This window comes from Doryrhamphus excisus, linkage group LG11, assembly GCF_037039965.1.
Source record: "Doryrhamphus excisus strain RoL-2023G ecotype Guam linkage group LG11, RoL_Dexc_Guam_v1.1, whole genome shotgun sequence".
Classification (NCBI taxonomy): domain Eukaryota; kingdom Metazoa; phylum Chordata; class Actinopteri; order Syngnathiformes; family Syngnathidae; genus Doryrhamphus; species Doryrhamphus excisus.
Window position 1 is genome coordinate 9,605,587 of NC_136367.1, and position 23,509 is coordinate 9,629,095.

The window sequence follows — 23,509 nt, forward strand, 5'->3', positions numbered from 1 at the left end:
GCCCTGATCAGGAAAAAAACTGTTCGCTGACAACAGCGGACACTCAAAAGGAGCCGGACAAAGCAACACACTCCTCAGCCTCCCTGGGAAAGTCTATTCCAGGGTGCTGGAGAGAAGGGTACAACAGTTGGTCGAACCTCTGCTACAAGAGGTCCAATGTGGTTTTTGTCCTGGTCGCGGAACACTAGACCAGCTCTGTTACAAGTTGTTGTGGATGAGTGGTTAAGGCGATGAACTAATCCATTGGGGTTTCCCCGTGCATCAAATACTGCCGACAACGTACAGTTTTGGGGGCACTCTTGGTGTCAAGACATCACTGATGGTGGCGATCCATGGGAAGTCATCAGACCAAAAACATGTCAGGGAATCAATTAAATCCTTTTCAGTCATGGTGTAAGGACGCCTGTTACAATAGAGATCTAGGTGAAATTGCCTGCACTGGAAAAAGCAGAGAACCACCTTTGCAGCTGAAATAGCTCAGTTGGGAGAGTGTTAGACTGAAGATATAAAGGTCCCTGGTTCAATCCCGGGTTTCAGCACAGTCCCTCTTTACATCCTGACTTGGCAAATAGTCTGAGAAGGCCTTTGCTGAAAGGACCTTCTCACATGAACTCCGACTTTCATGAGCACTGACTTCTTTTTGAAGGGCTCAGCTGTGTTGTACAATCTGACAGTCCTTTGCTGCCACATCATTCCCATCGAGGACAATGGACATGACCAGGAAAATGCCAGCTGTGGGATTTCAAGCAGTGCCTTCTGAGAGAAAAGAGTCTTAATCTGGCGCTGAAGACCAATCATCCACACAACCTAAAGTGGTGCCCTGTTCAGGAAAATACTGTGACCTTGTGAGGTTCGCTGACAATGGAGGACACTCAAAAGGAGCTGGACAAAGCAACACACTCCTCAGCCTCCCTGGGAAAGTCTATTCCAGGGTGCTGGAGAGAAGGGTACAACTGTTGGTCGAACCTCTGCTACAAGAGGTCCAATGTGGTTTTTGTCCTGGTCGCGGAACACTAGACCAGCTCTGTTACAAGTTGTTGTGGATGAGTGGTTAAGGCGATGAACTAATCCATTGGGGTTTCCCCGTGCATCAAATACTGCCGACAACGTACAGTTTTGGGGGCACTCTTGGTGTCAAGACATCACTGATGGTGGCGATCCATGGGAAGTCATCAGACCAAAAACATGTCAGGGAATCCATTAAATCCTTTTCAGTCATGGTGTAAGGACGCCTGTTACAATAGAGCTCTAGGTGAAATTGCCTGCACTAGAAAAAGCAGAGAACCACCTTCGCAGCTGAAATAGCTCAGTTGGGAGAGCGTTAGACTGAAGATCTAAAGGTCCCTGGTTCAATTCCGGGTTTCAGCACAGTCCCTCTTTACATCCTGACTTGGCAAATAGTCTGAGAAGGCCTTTGCTGAAAGGACCTTCTCACATGAACTCCGACTTTCATGAGCACTGACTTCTTTTTGAAGGGCTCAGCTGTGTTGTACAATCTGACAGTCCTTTGCTGCCAAATCATTCCCATCGAGGACAATGGACATGACCAGGAAAATGCCAGCTGTGGGATTTCAAGAAGTGCCTTCTGAGAGAAAAGAGTCTTAATCTGGCGCTGAAGACCAATCATCCACACAACCTAAAGTGGTGCCCTGTTCAGGAAAAAACTGTGACCTTGTGAGGTTCGCTGACAATGGAGGACACTCAAAAGGAGCTGGACAAAGCAACACACTCATCAGCCTCCCTGGGAAAGTCTATTCCAGGGTGCTGGAGAGAAGGGTACAACTGTTGGTCGAACCTCTGCTACAAGAGGTCCAATGTGGTTTTTGTCCTGGTCGCGGAACACTAGACCAGCTCTGTTACAAGTTGCTGTGGATGAGTGGTTAAGGCGATGAACTAATCCATTGGGGTTTCCCCGTGCATCAAATACTGCCGACAACGTACAGTTTTGGGGGCACTCTTGGTGTCAAGACATCACTGATGGTGGCGATCCATGGGAAGTCATCAGACCAAAAACATGTCAGGGAATCCATTAAATCCTTTTCAGTCATGGTGTAAGGACGCCTGTTACAATAGAGCTCTAGGTGAAATTGCCTGCACTAGAAAAAGCAGAGAACCACCTTCGCAGCTGAAATAGCTCAGTTGGGAGAGCGTTAGACTGAAGATCTAAAGGTCCCTGGTTCAATTCCGGGTTTCAGCACAGTCCCTCTTTACATCCTGACTTGGCAAATAGTCTGAGAAGGCCTTTGCTGAAAGGACCTTCTCACATGAACTCCGACTTTCATGAGCACTGACTTCTTTTTGAAGGGCTCAGCTGTGTTGTACAATCTGACAGTCCTTTGCTGCCACATCATTCCCATCGAGGACAATGGACATGACCAGGAAAATGCCAGCTGTGGGATTTCAAGAAGTGCCTTCTGAGAGAAAAGAGTCTTAATCTGGCGCTGAAGACCAATCATCCACACAACCTAAAGTGGTGCCCTGTTCAGGAAAAAACTGTGACCTTGTGAGGTTCGCTGACAATGGAGGACACTCAAAAGGAGCTGGACAAAGCAACACACTCATCAGCCTCCCTGGGAAAGTCTATTCCAGGGTGCTGGAGAGAAGGGTACAACTGTTGGTCGAACCTCTGCTACAAGAGGTCCAATGTGGTTTTTGTCCTGGTCGCGGAACACTAGACCAGCTCTGTTACAAGTTGCTGTGGATGAGTGGTTAAGGCGATGAACTAATCCATTGGGGTTTCCCCGTGCATCAAATACTGCCGACAACGTACAGTTTTGGGGGCACTCTTGGTGTCAAGACATCACTGATGGTGGCGATCCATGGGAAGTCATCAGACCAAAAACATGTCAGGGAATCAATTAAATCCTTTTCAGTCATGGTATAAGGACGCCTGTTACAATAGAGATCTAGGTGAAATTGCCTGCACTCGAAAAAGGAGAGAACCACCTTCGCTGCTGAAATAGCTCAGTTGGGAGAGCGTTAGACTGAAGATCTAAAGGTCCCTGGTTCAATCCCGGGTTTCAGCACAGTCCCTCTTTACGTCCTGACTTGGCTAATAGTCTGAGAAGGCCTTTGCTGAAAGGACCTTCTCACATGAACTCCGACTTTCATGAGCACTGACTTCTTTTTGAAGGGCTCAGCTGTGTTGTACAATCTGACAGTCCTTTGCTGCCACATCGAGGACAATGGACATGACCAGGAAAATGCCAGCTGTGGGATTTCAAGCAGTGCCTTCTGAGAGAAAAGAGTCTTAATCTGGCGCTGAAGACCAATCATCCACACAACCTAAAGTGGTGCCCTGTTCAGGAAAAAACTGTGACCTTGTGAGGTTCGCTGACAATGGAGGACACTCAAAAGGAGCTGGACAAAGCAACACACTCCTCAGCCTCCCTGGGAAAGTCTATTCCAGGGTGCTGGAGAGAAGGGTACAACTGTTGGTCGAACCTCTGCTACAAGAGGTCCAATGTGGTTTTTGTCCTGGTCGCGGAACACTAGACCAGCTCTGTTACAAGTTGTTGTGGATGAGTGGTTAAGGCGATGAACTAATCCATTGGGGTTTCCCCGTGCATCAAATACTGCCGACAACATACAGTTTTGGGGGCACTCTTGGTGTCAAGACATCACTGATGGTGGCGATGCATGGGGAGTCATCAGACCGAAAACGTGTCAGGGGATTCATGGGAATTCATGTGAGATCCCCCAAAACCGTGAGCTGCAATACCACTCACAAGTTGTCAAGTCTCATGGTTGCTCATAAAATTGGCAAACACTTTCTATTGCATTTCGACTGATATACAACGGCAGAATCTGTGAGGTTCTGCATCTGTGACAATTTGTTGTGGCCGAGTGGTTAGGAAATTGCCTGGATTTCATGGTTGCTGACTGAAGGTCCCTTGCATTTCAACTGAAAAATAACGGTATAATCGGTACGGTTCTTTGCAAGTTGTTGTGGCCGAGTGGTTAAGGCGGTGGACTAGAAATCCATTGGGGGTTCCCCGCGCAGGTTCAAATCCTGCCGACAACGTGCAGTTTTGGGGCCACTCGTGGTGCCAAGACTTCACTGACGGTGGCGATCCATGGCAAATCCTCAGACCAAAAACATGTCAGGGAATCAATTAAATCCTTTTCAGTCATGGTGTAAGGACACCTGTTACAATAGAGATGGAAAAAGCAGAGAACCACCTTCGCAGCTGAAATAGCTCAGTTGGGAGAGCATTAGACTGAAGATCTAAAGGTCCCGGGTTTCAGCACAGTCCCTCTTTACGTCCTGACTTGGCAAATAGTTTGAGAAGGCCTTTGCTGAAAGGACTCGATGAACTAATCCATTGGGGTTTCCCCGCACATCAAATCCTGCCGACAACGTACAGTTTTGGGGGCACTCTTGGTGTCAAGACATCACTGATGGTGGCGATCCATGGGAAGTCATCAGACCAAAAACGTGTCAGGGGATTCATGGGAATTCATGTGAGATCCCAGCACCCTGGAATAGACTTTCCCAGGGGAAGTCATCAGACCAAAAACATGTCAGGGGATTCATGGGAATTCATGTGAGATCACCCAAAACCGTGAGCTGCAATACCACTCACAAGTTCAAATCCTGGCCTTTGCTGAAAGGACCTTCTCACATGAACTCTGACTCTCATGAGCACTGACTTCTTCTTGAAGGGCTCAGCTGTGTTGTACAATCTGACAGTCCTTTGCTGCCACATCATTCCAGTCGAAGACAATGGACATGACCAGGAAAATGTCAGCTGTGGGATTTCAAGCAGTGCCTTCTGAGAGAAAAGAGTCTTAATCTGGCGCTGAAGACCAATCATCCACACAACCTAAAGTGGTGCCCTGATCAGGAAAAAAACTGTTCGCTGACAACAGCGGACACTCAAAAGGAGCCGGACAAAGCAACACACTCCTCAGCCTCCCTGGGAAAGTCTATTCCAGGGTGCTGGAGAGAAGGGTACAACAGTGGTTAAGGCGATGAACTAATCCATTGGGGTTTCCCCGTGCATCAAATACTGCCGACAACGTACAGTTTTGGGGGCACTCTTGGTGTCAAGACATCACTGATGGTGGCGATCCATGGGAAGTCATCAGACCAAAAACATGTCAGGGAATCAATTAAATCCTTTTCAGTCATGGTGTAAGGACGCCTGTTACAATAGAGATCTAGGTGAAATTGCCTGCACTGGAAAAAGCAGAGAACCACCTTTGCAGCTGAAATAGCTCAGTTGGGAGAGTGTTAGACTGAAGATATAAAGGTCCCTGGTTCAATCCCGGGTTTCAGCACAGTCCCTCTTTACATCCTGACTTGGCAAATAGTCTGAGAAGGCCTTTGCTGAAAGGACCTTCTCACATGAACTCCGACTTTCATGAGCACTGACTTCTTTTTGAAGGGCTCAGCTGTGTTGTACAATCTGACAGTCCTTTGCTGCCACATCATTCCCATCGAGGACAATGGACATGACCAGGAAAATGCCAGCTGTGGGATTTCAAGCAGTGCCTTCTGAGAGAAAAGAGTCTTAATCTGGCGCTGAAGACCAATCATCCACACAACCTAAAGTGGTGCCCTGTTCAGGAAAATACTGTGACCTTGTGAGGTTCGCTGACAATGGAGGACACTCAAAAGGAGCTGGACAAAGCAACACACTCCTCAGCCTCCCTGGGAAAGTCTATTCCAGGGTGCTGGAGAGAAGGGTACAACTGTTGGTCGAACCTCTGCTACAAGAGGTCCAATGTGGTTTTTGTCCTGGTCGCGGAACACTAGACCAGCTCTGTTACAAGTTGCTGTGGATGAGTGGTTAAGGCGATGAACTAATCCATTGGGGTTTCCCCGTGCATCAAATACTGCCGACAACGTACAGTTTTGGGGGCACTCTTGGTGTCAAGACATCACTGATGGTGGCGATCCATGGGAAGTCATCAGACCAAAAACATGTCAGGGAATCAATTAAATCCTTTTCAGTCATGGTATAAGGACGCCTGTTACAATAGAGATCTAGGTGAAATTGCCTGCACTCGAAAAAGGAGAGAACCACCTTCGCAGCTGAAATAGCTCAGTTGGGAGAGCGTTAGACTGAAGATCTAAAGGTCCCTGGTTCAATCCCGGGTTTCAGCACAGTCCCTCTTTACGTCCTGACTTGGCTAATAGTCTGAGAAGGCCTTTGCTGAAAGGACCTTCTCACATGAACTCCGACTTTCATGAGCACTGACTTCTTTTTGAAGGGCTCAGCTGTGTTGTACAATCTGACAGTCCTTTGCTGCCACATCGAGGACAATGGACATGACCAGGAAAATGCCAGCTGTGGGATTTCAAGCAGTGCCTTCTGAGAGAAAAGAGTCTTAATCTGGCGCTGAAGACCAATCATCCACACAACCTAAAGTGGTGCCCTGTTCAGGAAAAAACTGTGACCTTGTGAGGTTCGCTGACAATGGAGGACACTCAAAAGGAGCTGGACAAAGCAACACACTCCTCAGCCTCCCTGGGAAAGTCTATTCCAGGGTGCTGGAGAGAAGGGTACAACTGTTGGTCGAACCTCTGCTACAAGAGGTCCAATGTGGTTTTTGTCCTGGTCGCGGAACACTAGACCAGTTCTGTGACAAGTTGTTGTGGCTGAGTGGTTAAGGCGATGAACTAATCCATTGGGGTTTCCCCGTGCATCAAATCCTGCCGACAACATACAGTTTTGGGGGCACTCTTGGTGTCAAGACATCACTGATGGTGGCGATGCATGGGGAGTCATCAGACCGAAAACGTGTCAGGGGATTCATGGGAATTCATGTGAGATCCCCCAAAACCGTGAGCTGCAATACCACTCACAAGTTGTCAAGTCTCATGGTTGCTCATAAAATTGGCAAACACTTTCTATTGCATTTCGACTGATATACAACGGCAGAATCTGTGAGGTTCTGCATCTGTGACAATTTGTTGTGGCCGAGTGGTTAGGAAATTGCCTGGATCTTCATGGTTGCTGACTGAAGGTCCCTTGCATTTCAACTGAAAAATAACGGTATAATCGGTACGGTTCTTTGCAAGTTGTTGTGGCCGAGTGGTTAAGGCGGTGGACTAGAAATCCATTGGGGGTTCCCCGCGCAGGTTCAAATCCTGCCGACAACGTGCAGTTTTGGGGCCACTCGTGGTGCCAAGACTTCACTGACGGTGGCGATCCATGGCAAATCCTCAGACCAAAAACATGTCAGGGAATCAATTAAATCCTTTTCAGTCATGGTGTAAGGACACCTGTTACAATAGAGATGGAAAAAGCAGAGAACCACCTTCGCAGCTGAAATAGCTCAGTTGGGAGAGCATTAGACTGAAGATCTAAAGGTCCCGGGTTTCAGCACAGTCCCTCTTTACGTCCTGACTTGGCAAATAGTTTGAGAAGGCCTTTGCTGAAAGGACTCGATGAACTAATCCATTGGGGTTTCCCCGCACATCAAATCCTGCCGACAACGTACAGTTTTGGGGGCACTCTTGGTGTCAAGACATCACTGATGGTGGCGATCCATGGGAAGTCATCAGACCAAAAACGTGTCAGGGGATTCATGGGAATTCATGTGAGATCCCAGCACCCTGGAATAGACTTTCCCAGGGGAAGTCATCAGACCAAAAACATGTCAGGGGATTCATGGGAATTCATGTGAGATCACCCAAAACCGTGAGCTGCAATACCACTCACAAGTTCAAATCCTGGCCTTTGCTGAAAGGACCTTCTCACATGAACTCTGACTCTCATGAGCACTGACTTCTTCTTGAAGGGCTCAGCTGTGTTGTACAATCTGACAGTCCTTTGCTGCCACATCATTCCAGTCGAAGACAATGGACATGACCAGGAAAATGTCAGCTGTGGGATTTCAAGCAGTGCCTTCTGAGAGAAAAGAGTCTTAATCTGGCGCTGAAGACCAATCATCCACACAACCTAAAGTGGTGCCCTGATCAGGAAAAAAACTGTTCGCTGACAACAGCGGACACTCAAAAGGAGCCGGACAAAGCAACACACTCCTCAGCCTCCCTGGGAAAGTCTATTCCAGGGTGCTGGAGAGAAGGGTACAACAGTTGGTCGAACCTCTGCTACAAGAGGTCCAATGTGGTTTTTGTCCTGGTCGCGGAACACTAGACCAGCTCTGTTACAAGTTGTTGTGGATGAGTGGTTAAGGCGATGAACTAATCCATTGGGGTTTCCCCGTGCATCAAATACTGCCGACAACGTACAGTTTTGGGGGCACTCTTGGTGTCAAGACATCACTGATGGTGGCGATCCATGGGAAGTCATCAGACCAAAAACATGTCAGGGAATCAATTAAATCCTTTTCAGTCATGGTGTAAGGACGCCTGTTACAATAGAGATCTAGGTGAAATTGCCTGCACTGGAAAAAGCAGAGAACCACCTTTGCAGCTGAAATAGCTCAGTTGGGAGAGTGTTAGACTGAAGATATAAAGGTCCCTGGTTCAATCCCGGGTTTCAGCACAGTCCCTCTTTACATCCTGACTTGGCAAATAGTCTGAGAAGGCCTTTGCTGAAAGGACCTTCTCACATGAACTCCGACTTTCATGAGCACTGACTTCTTTTTGAAGGGCTCAGCTGTGTTGTACAATCTGACAGTCCTTTGCTGCCACATCATTCCCATCGAGGACAATGGACATGACCAGGAAAATGCCAGCTGTGGGATTTCAAGCAGTGCCTTCTGAGAGAAAAGAGTCTTAATCTGGCGCTGAAGACCAATCATCCACACAACCTAAAGTGGTGCCCTGTTCAGGAAAATACTGTGACCTTGTGAGGTTCGCTGACAATGGAGGACACTCAAAAGGAGCTGGACAAAGCAACACACTCCTCAGCCTCCCTGGGAAAGTCTATTCCAGGGTGCTGGAGAGAAGGGTACAACTGTTGGTCGAACCTCTGCTACAAGAGGTCCAATGTGGTTTTTGTCCTGGTCGCGGAACACTAGACCAGCTCTGTTACAAGTTGTTGTGGATGAGTGGTTAAGGCGATGAACTAATCCATTGGGGTTTCCCCGTGCATCAAATACTGCCGACAACGTACAGTTTTGGGGGCACTCTTGGTGTCAAGACATCACTGATGGTGGCGATCCATGGGAAGTCATCAGACCAAAAACATGTCAGGGAATCCATTAAATCCTTTTCAGTCATGGTGTAAGGACGCCTGTTACAATAGAGCTCTAGGTGAAATTGCCTGCACTAGAAAAAGCAGAGAACCACCTTCGCAGCTGAAATAGCTCAGTTGGGAGAGCGTTAGACTGAAGATCTAAAGGTCCCTGGTTCAATTCCGGGTTTCAGCACAGTCCCTCTTTACATCCTGACTTGGCAAATAGTCTGAGAAGGCCTTTGCTGAAAGGACCTTCTCACATGAACTCCGACTTTCATGAGCACTGACTTCTTTTTGAAGGGCTCAGCTGTGTTGTACAATCTGACAGTCCTTTGCTGCCAAATCATTCCCATCGAGGACAATGGACATGACCAGGAAAATGCCAGCTGTGGGATTTCAAGAAGTGCCTTCTGAGAGAAAAGAGTCTTAATCTGGCGCTGAAGACCAATCATCCACACAACCTAAAGTGGTGCCCTGTTCAGGAAAAAACTGTGACCTTGTGAGGTTCGCTGACAATGGAGGACACTCAAAAGGAGCTGGACAAAGCAACACACTCATCAGCCTCCCTGGGAAAGTCTATTCCAGGGTGCTGGAGAGAAGGGTACAACTGTTGGTCGAACCTCTGCTACAAGAGGTCCAATGTGGTTTTTGTCCTGGTCGCGGAACACTAGACCAGCTCTGTTACAAGTTGCTGTGGATGAGTGGTTAAGGCGATGAACTAATCCATTGGGGTTTCCCCGTGCATCAAATACTGCCGACAACGTACAGTTTTGGGGGCACTCTTGGTGTCAAGACATCACTGATGGTGGCGATCCATGGGAAGTCATCAGACCAAAAACATGTCAGGGAATCCATTAAATCCTTTTCAGTCATGGTGTAAGGACGCCTGTTACAATAGAGCTCTAGGTGAAATTGCCTGCACTAGAAAAAGCAGAGAACCACCTTCGCAGCTGAAATAGCTCAGTTGGGAGAGCGTTAGACTGAAGATCTAAAGGTCCCTGGTTCAATTCCGGGTTTCAGCACAGTCCCTCTTTACATCCTGACTTGGCAAATAGTCTGAGAAGGCCTTTGCTGAAAGGACCTTCTCACATGAACTCCGACTTTCATGAGCACTGACTTCTTTTTGAAGGGCTCAGCTGTGTTGTACAATCTGACAGTCCTTTGCTGCCACATCATTCCCATCGAGGACAATGGACATGACCAGGAAAATGCCAGCTGTGGGATTTCAAGAAGTGCCTTCTGAGAGAAAAGAGTCTTAATCTGGCGCTGAAGACCAATCATCCACACAACCTAAAGTGGTGCCCTGTTCAGGAAAAAACTGTGACCTTGTGAGGTTCGCTGACAATGGAGGACACTCAAAAGGAGCTGGACAAAGCAACACACTCATCAGCCTCCCTGGGAAAGTCTATTCCAGGGTGCTGGAGAGAAGGGTACAACTGTTGGTCGAACCTCTGCTACAAGAGGTCCAATGTGGTTTTTGTCCTGGTCGCGGAACACTAGACCAGCTCTGTTACAAGTTGCTGTGGATGAGTGGTTAAGGCGATGAACTAATCCATTGGGGTTTCCCCGTGCATCAAATACTGCCGACAACGTACAGTTTTGGGGGCACTCTTGGTGTCAAGACATCACTGATGGTGGCGATCCATGGGAAGTCATCAGACCAAAAACATGTCAGGGAATCAATTAAATCCTTTTCAGTCATGGTATAAGGACGCCTGTTACAATAGAGATCTAGGTGAAATTGCCTGCACTCGAAAAAGGAGAGAACCACCTTCGCCGCTGAAATAGCTCAGTTGGGAGAGCGTTAGACTGAAGATCTAAAGGTCCCTGGTTCAATCCCGGGTTTCAGCACAGTCCCTCTTTACGTCCTGACTTGGCTAATAGTCTGAGAAGGCCTTTGCTGAAAGGACCTTCTCACATGAACTCCGACTTTCATGAGCACTGACTTCTTTTTGAAGGGCTCAGCTGTGTTGTACAATCTGACAGTCCTTTGCTGCCACATCGAGGACAATGGACATGACCAGGAAAATGCCAGCTGTGGGATTTCAAGCAGTGCCTTCTGAGAGAAAAGAGTCTTAATCTGGCGCTGAAGACCAATCATCCACACAACCTAAAGTGGTGCCCTGTTCAGGAAAAAACTGTGACCTTGTGAGGTTCGCTGACAATGGAGGACACTCAAAAGGAGCTGGACAAAGCAACACACTCCTCAGCCTCCCTGGGAAAGTCTATTCCAGGGTGCTGGAGAGAAGGGTACAACTGTTGGTCGAACCTCTGCTACAAGAGGTCCAATGTGGTTTTTGTCCTGGTCGCGGAACACTAGACCAGCTCTGTTACAAGTTGTTGTGGATGAGTGGTTAAGGCGATGAACTAATCCATTGGGGTTTCCCCGTGCATCAAATACTGCCGACAACATACAGTTTTGGGGGCACTCTTGGTGTCAAGACATCACTGATGGTGGCGATGCATGGGGAGTCATCAGACCGAAAACGTGTCAGGGGATTCATGGGAATTCATGTGAGATCCCCCAAAACCGTGAGCTGCAATACCACTCACAAGTTGTCAAGTCTCATGGTTGCTCATAAAATTGGCAAACACTTTCTATTGCATTTCGACTGATATACAACGGCAGAATCTGTGAGGTTCTGCATCTGTGACAATTTGTTGTGGCCGAGTGGTTAGGAAATTGCCTGGATTTCATGGTTGCTGACTGAAGGTCCCTTGCATTTCAACTGAAAAATAACGGTATAATCGGTACGGTTCTTTGCAAGTTGTTGTGGCCGAGTGGTTAAGGCGGTGGACTAGAAATCCATTGGGGGTTCCCCGCGCAGGTTCAAATCCTGCCGACAACGTGCAGTTTTGGGGCCACTCGTGGTGCCAAGACTTCACTGACGGTGGCGATCCATGGCAAATCCTCAGACCAAAAACATGTCAGGGAATCAATTAAATCCTTTTCAGTCATGGTGTAAGGACACCTGTTACAATAGAGATGGAAAAAGCAGAGAACCACCTTCGCAGCTGAAATAGCTCAGTTGGGAGAGCATTAGACTGAAGATCTAAAGGTCCCGGGTTTCAGCACAGTCCCTCTTTACGTCCTGACTTGGCAAATAGTTTGAGAAGGCCTTTGCTGAAAGGACTCGATGAACTAATCCATTGGGGTTTCCCCGCACATCAAATCCTGCCGACAACGTACAGTTTTGGGGGCACTCTTGGTGTCAAGACATCACTGATGGTGGCGATCCATGGGAAGTCATCAGACCAAAAACGTGTCAGGGGATTCATGGGAATTCATGTGAGATCCCAGCACCCTGGAATAGACTTTCCCAGGGGAAGTCATCAGACCAAAAACATGTCAGGGGATTCATGGGAATTCATGTGAGATCACCCAAAACCGTGAGCTGCAATACCACTCACAAGTTCAAATCCTGGCCTTTGCTGAAAGGACCTTCTCACATGAACTCTGACTCTCATGAGCACTGACTTCTTCTTGAAGGGCTCAGCTGTGTTGTACAATCTGACAGTCCTTTGCTGCCACATCATTCCAGTCGAAGACAATGGACATGACCAGGAAAATGTCAGCTGTGGGATTTCAAGCAGTGCCTTCTGAGAGAAAAGAGTCTTAATCTGGCGCTGAAGACCAATCATCCACACAACCTAAAGTGGTGCCCTGATCAGGAAAAAAACTGTTCGCTGACAACAGCGGACACTCAAAAGGAGCCGGACAAAGCAACACACTCCTCAGCCTCCCTGGGAAAGTCTATTCCAGGGTGCTGGAGAGAAGGGTACAACAGTTGGTCGAACCTCTGCTACAAGAGGTCCAATGTGGTTTTTGTCCTGGTCGCGGAACACTAGACCAGCTCTGTTACAAGTTGTTGTGGATGAGTGGTTAAGGCGATGAACTAATCCATTGGGGTTTCCCCGTGCATCAAATACTGCCGACAACGTACAGTTTTGGGGGCACTCTTGGTGTCAAGACATCACTGATGGTGGCGATCCATGGGAAGTCATCAGACCAAAAACATGTCAGGGAATCAATTAAATCCTTTTCAGTCATGGTGTAAGGACGCCTGTTACAATAGAGATCTAGGTGAAATTGCCTGCACTGGAAAAAGCAGAGAACCACCTTTGCAGCTGAAATAGCTCAGTTGGGAGAGTGTTAGACTGAAGATATAAAGGTCCCTGGTTCAATCCCGGGTTTCAGCACAGTACCTCTTTACATCCTGACTTGGCAAATAGTCTGAGAAGGCCTTTGCTGAAAGGACCTTCTCACATGAACTCCGACTTTCATGAGCACTGACTTCTTTTTGAAGGGCTCAGCTGTGTTGTACAATCTGACAGTCCTTTGCTGCCACATCATTCCCATCGAGGACAATGGACATGACCAGGAAAATGCCAGCTGTGGGATTTCAAGCAGTGCCTTCTGAGAGAAAAGAGTCTTAATCTGGCGCTGAAGACCAATCATCCACACAACCTAAAGTGGTGCCCTGTTCAGGAAAATACTGTGACCTTGTGAGGTTCGCTGACAATGGAGGACACTCAAAAGGAGCTGGACAAAGCAACACACTCCTCAGCCTCCCTGGGAAAGTCTATTCCAGGGTGCTGGAGAGAAGGGTACAACTGTTGGTCGAACCTCTGCTACAAGAGGTCCAATGTGGTTTTTGTCCTGGTCGCGGAACACTAGACCAGCTCTGTTACAAGTTGTTGTGGATGAGTGGTTAAGGCGATGAACTAATCCATTGGGGTTTCCCCGTGCATCAAATACTGCCGACAACGTACAGTTTTGGGGGCACTCTTGGTGTCAAGACATCACTGATGGTGGCGATCCATGGGAAGTCATCAGACCAAAAACATGTCAGGGAATCCATTAAATCCTTTTCAGTCATGGTGTAAGGACGCCTGTTACAATAGAGCTCTAGGTGAAATTGCCTGCACTAGAAAAAGCAGAGAACCACCTTCGCAGCTGAAATAGCTCAGTTGGGAGAGCGTTAGACTGAAGATCTAAAGGTCCCTGGTTCAATTCCGGGTTTCAGCACAGTCCCTCTTTACATCCTGACTTGGCAAATAGTCTGAGAAGGCCTTTGCTGAAAGGACCTTCTCACATGAACTCCGACTTTCATGAGCACTGACTTCTTTTTGAAGGGCTCAGCTGTGTTGTACAATCTGACAGTCCTTTGCTGCCAAATCATTCCCATCGAGGACAATGGACATGACCAGGAAAATGCCAGCTGTGGGATTTCAAGAAGTGCCTTCTGAGAGAAAAGAGTCTTAATCTGGCGCTGAAGACCAATCATCCACACAACCTAAAGTGGTGCCCTGTTCAGGAAAAAACTGTGACCTTGTGAGGTTCGCTGACAATGGAGGACACTCAAAAGGAGCTGGACAAAGCAACACACTCATCAGCCTCCCTGGGAAAGTCTATTCCAGGGTGCTGGAGAGAAGGGTACAACTGTTGGTCGAACCTCTGCTACAAGAGGTCCAATGTGGTTTTTGTCCTGGTCGCGGAACACTAGACCAGCTCTGTTACAAGTTGCTGTGGATGAGTGGTTAAGGCGATGAACTAATCCATTGGGGTTTCCCCGTGCATCAAATACTGCCGACAACGTACAGTTTTGGGGGCACTCTTGGTGTCAAGACATCACTGATGGTGGCGATCCATGGGAAGTCATCAGACCAAAAACATGTCAGGGAATCCATTAAATCCTTTTCAGTCATGGTGTAAGGACGCCTGTTACAATAGAGCTCTAGGTGAAATTGCCTGCACTAGAAAAAGCAGAGAACCACCTTCGCAGCTGAAATAGCTCAGTTGGGAGAGCGTTAGACTGAAGATCTAAAGGTCCCTGGTTCAATTCCGGGTTTCAGCACAGTCCCTCTTTACATCCTGACTTGGCAAATAGTCTGAGAAGGCCTTTGCTGAAAGGACCTTCTCACATGAACTCCGACTTTCATGAGCACTGACTTCTTTTTGAAGGGCTCAGCTGTGTTGTACAATCTGACAGTCCTTTGCTGCCACATCATTCCCATCGAGGACAATGGACATGACCAGGAAAATGCCAGCTGTGGGATTTCAAGAAGTGCCTTCTGAGAGAAAAGAGTCTTAATCTGGCGCTGAAGACCAATCATCCACACAACCGAAAGTGGTGCCCTGTTCAGGAAAAAACTGTGACCTTGTGAGGTTCGCTGACAATGGAGGACACTCAAAAGGAGCTGGACAAAGCAACACACTCATCAGCCTCCCTGGGAAAGTCTATTCCAGGGTGCTGGAGAGAAGGGTACAACTGTTGGTCGAACCTCTGCTACAAGAGGTCCAATGTGGTTTTTGTCCTGGTCGCGGAACACTAGACCAGCTCTGTTACAAGTTGCTGTGGATGAGTGGTTAAGGCGATGAACTAATCCATTGGGGTTTCCCCGTGCATCAAATACTGCCGACAACGTACAGTTTTGGGGGCACTCTTGGTGTCAAGACATCACTGATGGTGGCGATCCATGGGAAGTCATCAGACCAAAAACATGTCAGGGAATCAATTAAATCCTTTTCAGTCATGGTATAAGGACGCCTGTTACAATAGAGATCTAGGTGAAATTGCCTGCACTCGAAAAAGGAGAGAACCACCTTCGCCGCTGAAATAGCTCAGTTGGGAGAGCGTTAGACTGAAGATCTAAAGGTCCCTGGTTCAATCCCGGGTTTCAGCACAGTCCCTCTTTACGTCCTGACTTGGCTAATAGTCTGAGAAGGCCTTTGCTGAAAGGACCTTCTCACATGAACTCCGACTTTCATGAGCACTGACTTCTTTTTGAAGGGCTCAGCTGTGTTGTACAATCTGACAGTCCTTTGCTGCCACATCGAGGACAATGGACATGACCAGGAAAATGCCAGCTGTGGGATTTCAAGCAGTGCCTTCTGAGAGAAAAGAGTCTTAATCTGGCGCTGAAGACCAATCATCCACACAACCTAAAGTGGTGCCCTGTTCAGGAAAAAACTGTGACCTTGTGAGGTTCGCTGACAATGGAGGACACTCAAAAGGAGCTGGACAAAGCAACACACTCCTCAGCCTCCCTGGGAAAGTCTATTCCAGGGTGCTGGAGAGAAGGGTACAACTGTTGGTCGAACCTCTGCTACAAGAGGTCCAATGTGGTTTTTGTCCTGGTCGCGGAACACTAGACCAGCTCTGTTACAAGTTGTTGTGGATGAGTGGTTAAGGCGATGAACTAATCCATTGGGGTTTCCCCGTGCATCAAATACTGCCGACAACGTACAGTTTTGGGGGCACTCTTGGTGTCAAGACATCACTGATGGTGGCGATCCATGGGAAGTCATCAGACCAAAAACATGTCAGGGAATCAATTAAATCCTTTTCAGTCATGGTATAAGGACGCCTGTTACAATAGAGATCTAGGTGAAATTGCCTGCACTGGAAAAAGCAGAGAACCACCTTTGCAGCTGAAATAGCTCAGTTGGGAGAGTGTTAGACTGAAGATATAAAGGTCCCTGGTTCAATCCCGGGTTTCAGCACAGTCCCTCTTTACATCCTGACTTGGCAAATAGTCTGAGAAGGCCTTTGCTGAAAGGACCTTCTCACATGAACTCCGACTTTCATGAGCACTGACTTCTTTTTGAAGGGCTCAGCTGTGTTGTACAATCTGACAGTCCTTTGCTGCCACATCATTCCCATCGAGGACAATGGACATGACCAGGAAAATGCCAGCTGTGGGATTTCAAGCAGTGCCTTCTGAGAGAAAAGAGTCTTAATCTGGCGCTGAAGACCAATCATCCACACAACCTAAAGTGGTGCCCTGTTCAGGAAAATACTGTGACCTTGTGAGGTTCGCTGACAATGGAGGACACTCAAAAGGAGCTGGACAAAGCAACACACTCCTCAGCCTCCCTGGGAAAGTCTATTCCAGGGTGCTGGAGAGAAGGGTACAACTGTTGGTCGAACCTCTGCTACAAGAGGTCCAATGTGGTTTTTGTCCTGGTCGCGGAACACTAGACCAGCTCTGTTACAAGTTGTTGTGGATGAGTGGTTAAGGCGATGAACTAATCCATTGGGGTTTCCCCGTGCATCAAATACTGCCGACAACGTACAGTTTTGGGGGCACTCTTGGTGTCAAGACATCACTGATGGTGGCGATCCATGGGAAGTCATCAGACCAAAAACATGTCAGGGAATCCATTAAATCCTTTTCAGTCATGGTGTAAGGACGCCTGTTACAATAGAGCTCTAGGTGAAATTGCCTGCACTAGAAAAAGCAGAGAACCACCTTCGCAGCTGAAATAGCTCAGTTGGGAGAGCGTTAGACTGAAGATCTAAAGGTCCCTGGTTCAATTCCGGGTTTCAGCACAGTCCCTCTTTACATCCTGACTTGGCAAATAGTCTGAGAAGGCCTTTGCTGAAAGGACCTTCTCACATGAACTCCGACTTTCATGAGCACTGACTTCTTTTTGAAGGGCTCAGCTGTGTTGTACAATCTGACAGTCCTTTGCTGCCACATCATTCCCATCGAGGACAATGGACATGACCAGGAAAATGCCAGCTGTGGGATTTCAAGAAGTGCCTTCTGAGAGAAAAGAGTCTTAATCTGGCGCTGAAGACCAATCATCCACACAACCTAAAGTGGTGCCCTGTTCAGGAAAAAACTGTGACCTTGTGAGGTTCGCTGACAATGGAGGACACTCAAAAGGAGCTGGACAAAGCAACACACTCATCAGCCTCCCTGGGAAAGTCTATTCCAGGGTGCTGGAGAGAAGGGTACAACTGTTGGTCGAACCTCTGCTACAAGAGGTCCAATGTGGTTTTTGTCCTGGTCGCGGAACACTAGACCAGCTCTGTTACAAGTTGCTGTGGATGAGTGGTTAAGGCGATGAACTAATCCATTGGGGTTTCCCCGTGCATCAAATACTGCCGACAACGTACAGTTTTGGGGGCACTCTTGGTGTCAAGACATCACTGATGGTGGCGATCCATGGGAAGTCATCAGACCAAAAACATGTCAGGGAATCAATTAAATCCTTTTCAGTCATGGTATAAGGACGCCTGTTACAATAGAGATCTAGGTGAAATTGCCTGCACTCGAAAAAGGAGAGAACCACCTTCGCCGCTGAAATAGCTCAGTTGGGAGAGCGTTAGACTGAAGATCTAAAGGTCCCTGGTTCAATCCCGGGTTTCAGCACAGTCCCTCTTTACGTCCTGACTTGGCTAATAGTCTGAGAAGGCCTTTGCTGAAAGGACCTTCTCACATGAACTCCGACTTTCATGAGCACTGACTTCTTTTTGAAGGGCTCAGCTGTGTTGTACAATCTGACAGTCCTTTGCTGCCACATCGAGGACAATGGACATGACCAGGAAAATGCCAGCTGTGGGATTTCAAGCAGTGCCTTCTGAGAGAAAAGAGTCTTAATCTGGCGCTGAAGACCAATCATCCACACAACCTAAAGTGGTGCCCTGTTCAGGAAAAAACTGTGACCTTGTGAGGTTCGCTGACAATGGAGGACACTCAAAAGGAGCTGGACAAAGCAACACACTCCTCAGCCTCCCTGGGAAAGTCTATTCCAGGGTGCTGGAGAGAAGGGTACAACTGTTGGTCGAACCTCTGCTACAAGAGGTCCAATGTGGTTTTTGTCCTGGTCGCGGAACACTAGACCAGTTCTGTGACAAGTTGTTGTGGCTGAGTGGTTAAGGCGATGAACTAATCCATTGGGGTTTCCCCGTGCATCAAATCCTGCCGACAACATACAGTTTTGGGGGCACTCTTGGTGTCAAGACATCACTGATGGTGGCGATGCATGGGGAGTCATCAGACCGAAAACGTGTCAGGGGATTCATGGGAATTCATGTGAGATCCCCCAAAACCGTGAGCTGCAATACCACTCACAAGTTGTCAAGTCTCATGGTTGCTCATAAAATTGGCAAACACTTTCTATTGCATTTCGACTGATATACAACGGCAGAATCTGTGAGGTTCTGCATCTGTGACAATTTGTTGTGGCCGAGTGGTTAGGAAATTGCCTGGATCTTCATGGTTGCTGACTGAAGGTCCCTTGCATTTCAACTGAAAAATAACGGTATAATCGGTACGGTTCTTTGCAAGTTGTTGTGGCCGAGTGGTTAAGGCGGTGGACTAGAAATCCATTGGGGGTTCCCCGCGCAGGTTCAAATCCTGCCGACAACGTGCAGTTTTGGGGCCACTCGTGGTGCCAAGACTTCACTGACGGTGGCGATCCATGGCAAATCCTCAGACCAAAAACATGTCAGGGAATCAATTAAATCCTTTTCAGTCATGGTGTAAGGACACCTGTTACAATAGAGATGGAAAAAGCAGAGAACCACCTTCGCAGCTGAAATAGCTCAGTTGGGAGAGCATTAGACTGAAGATCTAAAGGTCCCGGGTTTCAGCACAGTCCCTCTTTACGTCCTGACTTGGCAAATAGTTTGAGAAGGCCTTTGCTGAAAGGACTCGATGAACTAATCCATTGGGGTTTCCCCGCACATCAAATCCTGCCGACAACGTACAGTTTTGGGGGCACTCTTGGTGTCAAGACATCACTGATGGTGGCGATCCATGGGAAGTCATCAGACCAAAAACGTGTCAGGGGATTCATGGGAATTCATGTGAGATCCCAGCACCCTGGAATAGACTTTCCCAGGGGAAGTCATCAGACCAAAAACATGTCAGGGGATTCATGGGAATTCATGTGAGATCACCCAAAACCGTGAGCTGCAATACCACTCACAAGTTCAAATCCTGGCCTTTGCTGAAAGGACCTTCTCACATGAACTCTGACTCTCATGAGCACTGACTTCTTCTTGAAGGGCTCAGCTGTGTTGTACAATCTGACAGTCCTTTGCTGCCACATCATTCCAGTCGAAGACAATGGACATGACCAGGAAAATGTCAGCTGTGGGATTTCAAGCAGTGCCTTCTGAGAGAAAAGAGTCTTAATCTGGCGCTGAAGACCAATCATCCACACAACCTAAAGTGGTGCCCTGATCAGGAAAAAAACTGTTCGCTGACAACAGCGGACACTCAAAAGGAGCCGGACAAAGCAACACACTCCTCAGCCTCCCTGGGAAAGTCTATTCCAGGGTGCTGGAGAGAAGGGTACAACAGTTGGTCGAACCTCTGCTACAAGAGGTCCAATGTGGTTTTTGTCCTGGTCGCGGAACACTAGACCAGCTCTGTTACAAGTTGTTGTGGATGAGTGGTTAAGGCGATGAACTAATCCATTGGGGTTTCCCCGTGCATCAAATACTGCCGACAACGTACAGTTTTGGGGGCACTCTTGGTGTCAAGACATCACTGATGGTGGCGATCCATGGGAAGTCATCAGACCAAAAACATGTCAGGGAATCAATTAAATCCTTTTCAGTCATGGTGTAAGGACGCCTGTTACAATAGAGATCTAGGTGAAATTGCCTGCACTGGAAAAAGCAGAGAACCACCTTTGCAGCTGAAATAGCTCAGTTGGGAGAGTGTTAGACTGAAGATATAAAGGTCCCTGGTTCAATCCCGGGTTTCAGCACAGTCCCTCTTTACATCCTGACTTGGCAAATAGTCTGAGAAGGCCTTTGCTGAAAGGACCTTCTCACATGAACTCCGACTTTCATGAGCACTGACTTCTTTTTGAAGGGCTCAGCTGTGTTGTACAATCTGACAGTCCTTTGCTGCCACATCATTCCCATCGAGGACAATGGACATGACCAGGAAAATGCCAGCTGTGGGATTTCAAGCAGTGCCTTCTGAGAGAAAAGAGTCTTAATCTGGCGCTGAAGACCAATCATCCACACAACCTAAAGTGGTGCCCTGTTCAGGAAAATACTGTGACCTTGTGAGGTTCGCTGACAATGGAGGACACTCAAAAGGAGCTGGACAAAGCAACACACTCCTCAGCCTCCCTGGGAAAGTCTATTCCAGGGTGCTGGAGAGAAGGGTACAACTGTTGGTCGAACCTCTGCTACAAGAGGTCCAATGTGGTTTTTGTCCTGGTCGCGGAACACTAGACCAGCTCTGTTACAAGTTGTTGTGGATGAGTGGTTAAGGCGATGAACTAATCCATTGGGGTTTCCCCGTGCATCAAATACTGCCGACAACGTACAGTTTTGGGGGCACTCTTGGTGTCAAGACAGGGAGAGAAAAAGGAGAGAACCACCTTCGCCGCTGAAATAGCTCAGTTGGGAGAGCGTTAGACTGAAGATCTAAAGGTCCCTGGTTCAATCCCGGGTTTCAGCACAGTCCCTCTTTACGTCCTGACTTGGCTAATAGTCTGAGAAGGCCTTTGCTGAAAGGACCTTCTCACATGAACTCCGACTTTCATGAGCACTGACTTCTTTTTGAAGGGCTCAGCTGTGTTGTACAATCTGACAGTCCTTTGCTGCCACATCGAGGACAATGGACATGACCAGGAAAATGCCAGCTGTGGGATTTCAAGCAGTGCCTTCTGAGAGAAAAGAGTCTTAATCTGGCGCTGAAGACCAATCATCCACACAACCTAAAGTGGTGCCCTGTTCAGGAAAAAACTGTGACCTTGTGAGGTTCGCTGACAATGGAGGACACTCAAAAGGAGCTGGACAAAGCAACACACTCCTCAGCCTCCCTGGGAAAGTCTATTCCAGGGTGCTGGAGAGAAGGGTACAACTGTTGGTCGAACCTCTGCTACAAGAGGTCCAATGTGGTTTTTGTCCTGGTCGCGGAACACTAGACCAGTTCTGTGACAAGTTGTTGTGGCTGAGTGGTTAAGGCGATGAACTAATCCATTGGGGTTTCCCCGTGCATCAAATCCTGCCGACAACATACAGTTTTGGGGGCACTCTTGGTGTCAAGACATCACTGATGGTGGCGATGCATGGGGAGTCATCAGACCGAAAACGTGTCAGGGGATTCATGGGAATTCATGTGAGATCCCCCAAAACCGTGAGCTGCAATACCACTCACAAGTTGTCAAGTCTCATGGTTGCTCATAAAATTGGCAAACACTTTCTATTGCATTTCGACTGATATACAACGGCAGAATCTGTGAGGTTCTGCATCTGTGACAATTTGTTGTGGCCGAGTGGTTAGGAAATTGCCTGGATTTCATGGTTGCTGACTGAAGGTCCCTTGCATTTCAACTGAAAAATAACGGTATAATCGGTACGGTTCTTTGCAAGTTGTTGTGGCCGAGTGGTTAAGGCGGTGGACTAGAAATCCATTGGGGGTTCCCCGCGCAGGTTCAAATCCTGCCGACAACGTGCAGTTTTGGGGCCACTCGTGGTGCCAAGACTTCACTGACGGTGGCGATCCATGGCAAATCCTCAGACCAAAAACATGTCAGGGAATCAATTAAATCCTTTTCAGTCATGGTGTAAGGACACCTGTCACAATAGAGATGGAAAAAGCAGAGAACCACCTTCGCAGCTGAAATAGCTCAGTTGGGAGAGCATTAGACTGAAGATCTAAAGGTCCCGGGTTTCAGCACAGTCCCTCTTTACGTCCTGACTTGGCAAATAGTTTGAGAAGGCCTTTGCTGAAAGGACTCGATGAACTAATCCATTGGGGTTTCCCCGCACATCAAATCCTGCCGACAACGTACAGTTTTGGGGGCACTCTTGGTGTCAAGACATCACTGATGGTGGCGATCCATGGGAAGTCATCAGACCAAAAACGTGTCAGGGGATTCATGGGAATTCATGTGAGATCCCAGCACCCTGGAATAGACTTTCCCAGGGGAAGTCATCAGACCAAAAACATGTCAGGGGATTCATGGGAATTCATGTGAGATCACCCAAAACCGTGAGCTGCAATACCACTCACAAGTTCAAATCCTGGCCTTTGCTGAAAGGACCTTCTCACATGAACTCTGACTCTCATGAGCACTGACTTCTTCTTGAAGGGCTCAGCTGTGTTGTACAATCTGACAGTCCTTTGCTGCCACATCATTCCAGTCGAAGACAATGGACATGACCAGGAAAATGTCAGCTGTGGGATTTCAAGCAGTGCCTTCTGAGAGAAAAGAGTCTTAATCTGGCGCTGAAGACCAATCATCCACACAACCTAAAGTGGTGCCCTGATCAGGAAAAAAACTGTTCGCTGACAACAGCGGACACTCAAAAGGAGCCGGACAAAGCAACACACTCCTCAGCCTCCCTGGGAAAGTCTATTCCAGGGTGCTGGAGAGAAGGGTACAACAGTTGGTCGAACCTCTGCTACAAGAGGTCCAATGTGGTTTTTGTCCTGGTCGCGGAACACTAGACCAGCTCTGTTACAAGTTGTTGTGGATGAGTGGTTAAGGCGATGAACTAATCCATTGGGGTTTCCCCGTGCATCAAATACTGCCGACAACGTACAGTTTTGGGGGCACTCTTGGTGTCAAGACATCACTGATGGTGGCGATCCATGGGAAGTCATCAGACCAAAAACATGTCAGGGAATCAATTAAATCC

The 23,509-nt window shown here is 47.9% G+C and overlaps 18 non-coding genes across 18 annotated transcripts; all 18 read left to right on the forward strand.

Annotated features, from left to right (window-relative positions):
* The first annotated feature begins 1,295 nt into the window (after positions 1-1,295).
* Positions 1,296-1,368, forward strand: trnaf-gaa (transfer RNA phenylalanine (anticodon GAA)). The gene has a single exon. It is a non-coding gene; the product is annotated as a tRNA-Phe (tRNA).
* A 756-nt stretch (positions 1,369-2,124) lies between these two features.
* trnaf-gaa (transfer RNA phenylalanine (anticodon GAA)) lies at positions 2,125-2,197 on the forward strand. Its single transcript has one exon. It is a non-coding gene; the product is annotated as a tRNA-Phe (tRNA).
* Positions 2,198-2,953: 756 nt separating this feature from the next.
* trnaf-gaa (transfer RNA phenylalanine (anticodon GAA)) lies at positions 2,954-3,026 on the forward strand. The gene has a single exon. It is a non-coding gene; the product is annotated as a tRNA-Phe (tRNA).
* Positions 3,027-3,942: 916 nt separating this feature from the next.
* Positions 3,943-4,024, forward strand: trnas-aga (transfer RNA serine (anticodon AGA)). The gene has a single exon. It is a non-coding gene; the product is annotated as a tRNA-Ser (tRNA).
* Positions 4,025-6,039: 2,015 nt separating this feature from the next.
* Positions 6,040-6,112, forward strand: trnaf-gaa (transfer RNA phenylalanine (anticodon GAA)). Its single transcript has one exon. It is a non-coding gene; the product is annotated as a tRNA-Phe (tRNA).
* A 917-nt stretch (positions 6,113-7,029) lies between these two features.
* Positions 7,030-7,111, forward strand: trnas-aga (transfer RNA serine (anticodon AGA)). Its single transcript has one exon. It is a non-coding gene; the product is annotated as a tRNA-Ser (tRNA).
* Positions 7,112-9,218: 2,107 nt separating this feature from the next.
* Positions 9,219-9,291, forward strand: trnaf-gaa (transfer RNA phenylalanine (anticodon GAA)). The gene has a single exon. It is a non-coding gene; the product is annotated as a tRNA-Phe (tRNA).
* Positions 9,292-10,047: 756 nt separating this feature from the next.
* trnaf-gaa (transfer RNA phenylalanine (anticodon GAA)) lies at positions 10,048-10,120 on the forward strand. Its single transcript has one exon. It is a non-coding gene; the product is annotated as a tRNA-Phe (tRNA).
* A 756-nt stretch (positions 10,121-10,876) lies between these two features.
* On the forward strand, positions 10,877-10,949 carry trnaf-gaa (transfer RNA phenylalanine (anticodon GAA)). Its single transcript has one exon. It is a non-coding gene; the product is annotated as a tRNA-Phe (tRNA).
* A 916-nt stretch (positions 10,950-11,865) lies between these two features.
* trnas-aga (transfer RNA serine (anticodon AGA)) lies at positions 11,866-11,947 on the forward strand. The gene has a single exon. It is a non-coding gene; the product is annotated as a tRNA-Ser (tRNA).
* A 2,107-nt stretch (positions 11,948-14,054) lies between these two features.
* On the forward strand, positions 14,055-14,127 carry trnaf-gaa (transfer RNA phenylalanine (anticodon GAA)). The gene has a single exon. It is a non-coding gene; the product is annotated as a tRNA-Phe (tRNA).
* Positions 14,128-14,883: 756 nt separating this feature from the next.
* On the forward strand, positions 14,884-14,956 carry trnaf-gaa (transfer RNA phenylalanine (anticodon GAA)). Its single transcript has one exon. It is a non-coding gene; the product is annotated as a tRNA-Phe (tRNA).
* Positions 14,957-15,712: 756 nt separating this feature from the next.
* trnaf-gaa (transfer RNA phenylalanine (anticodon GAA)) lies at positions 15,713-15,785 on the forward strand. Its single transcript has one exon. It is a non-coding gene; the product is annotated as a tRNA-Phe (tRNA).
* Positions 15,786-17,361: 1,576 nt separating this feature from the next.
* trnaf-gaa (transfer RNA phenylalanine (anticodon GAA)) lies at positions 17,362-17,434 on the forward strand. The gene has a single exon. It is a non-coding gene; the product is annotated as a tRNA-Phe (tRNA).
* Positions 17,435-18,190: 756 nt separating this feature from the next.
* trnaf-gaa (transfer RNA phenylalanine (anticodon GAA)) lies at positions 18,191-18,263 on the forward strand. Its single transcript has one exon. It is a non-coding gene; the product is annotated as a tRNA-Phe (tRNA).
* A 917-nt stretch (positions 18,264-19,180) lies between these two features.
* Positions 19,181-19,262, forward strand: trnas-aga (transfer RNA serine (anticodon AGA)). The gene has a single exon. It is a non-coding gene; the product is annotated as a tRNA-Ser (tRNA).
* Positions 19,263-21,247: 1,985 nt separating this feature from the next.
* Positions 21,248-21,320, forward strand: trnaf-gaa (transfer RNA phenylalanine (anticodon GAA)). The gene has a single exon. It is a non-coding gene; the product is annotated as a tRNA-Phe (tRNA).
* Positions 21,321-22,236: 916 nt separating this feature from the next.
* trnas-aga (transfer RNA serine (anticodon AGA)) lies at positions 22,237-22,318 on the forward strand. The gene has a single exon. It is a non-coding gene; the product is annotated as a tRNA-Ser (tRNA).
* Positions 22,319-23,509: the final 1,191 nt, after the last annotated feature.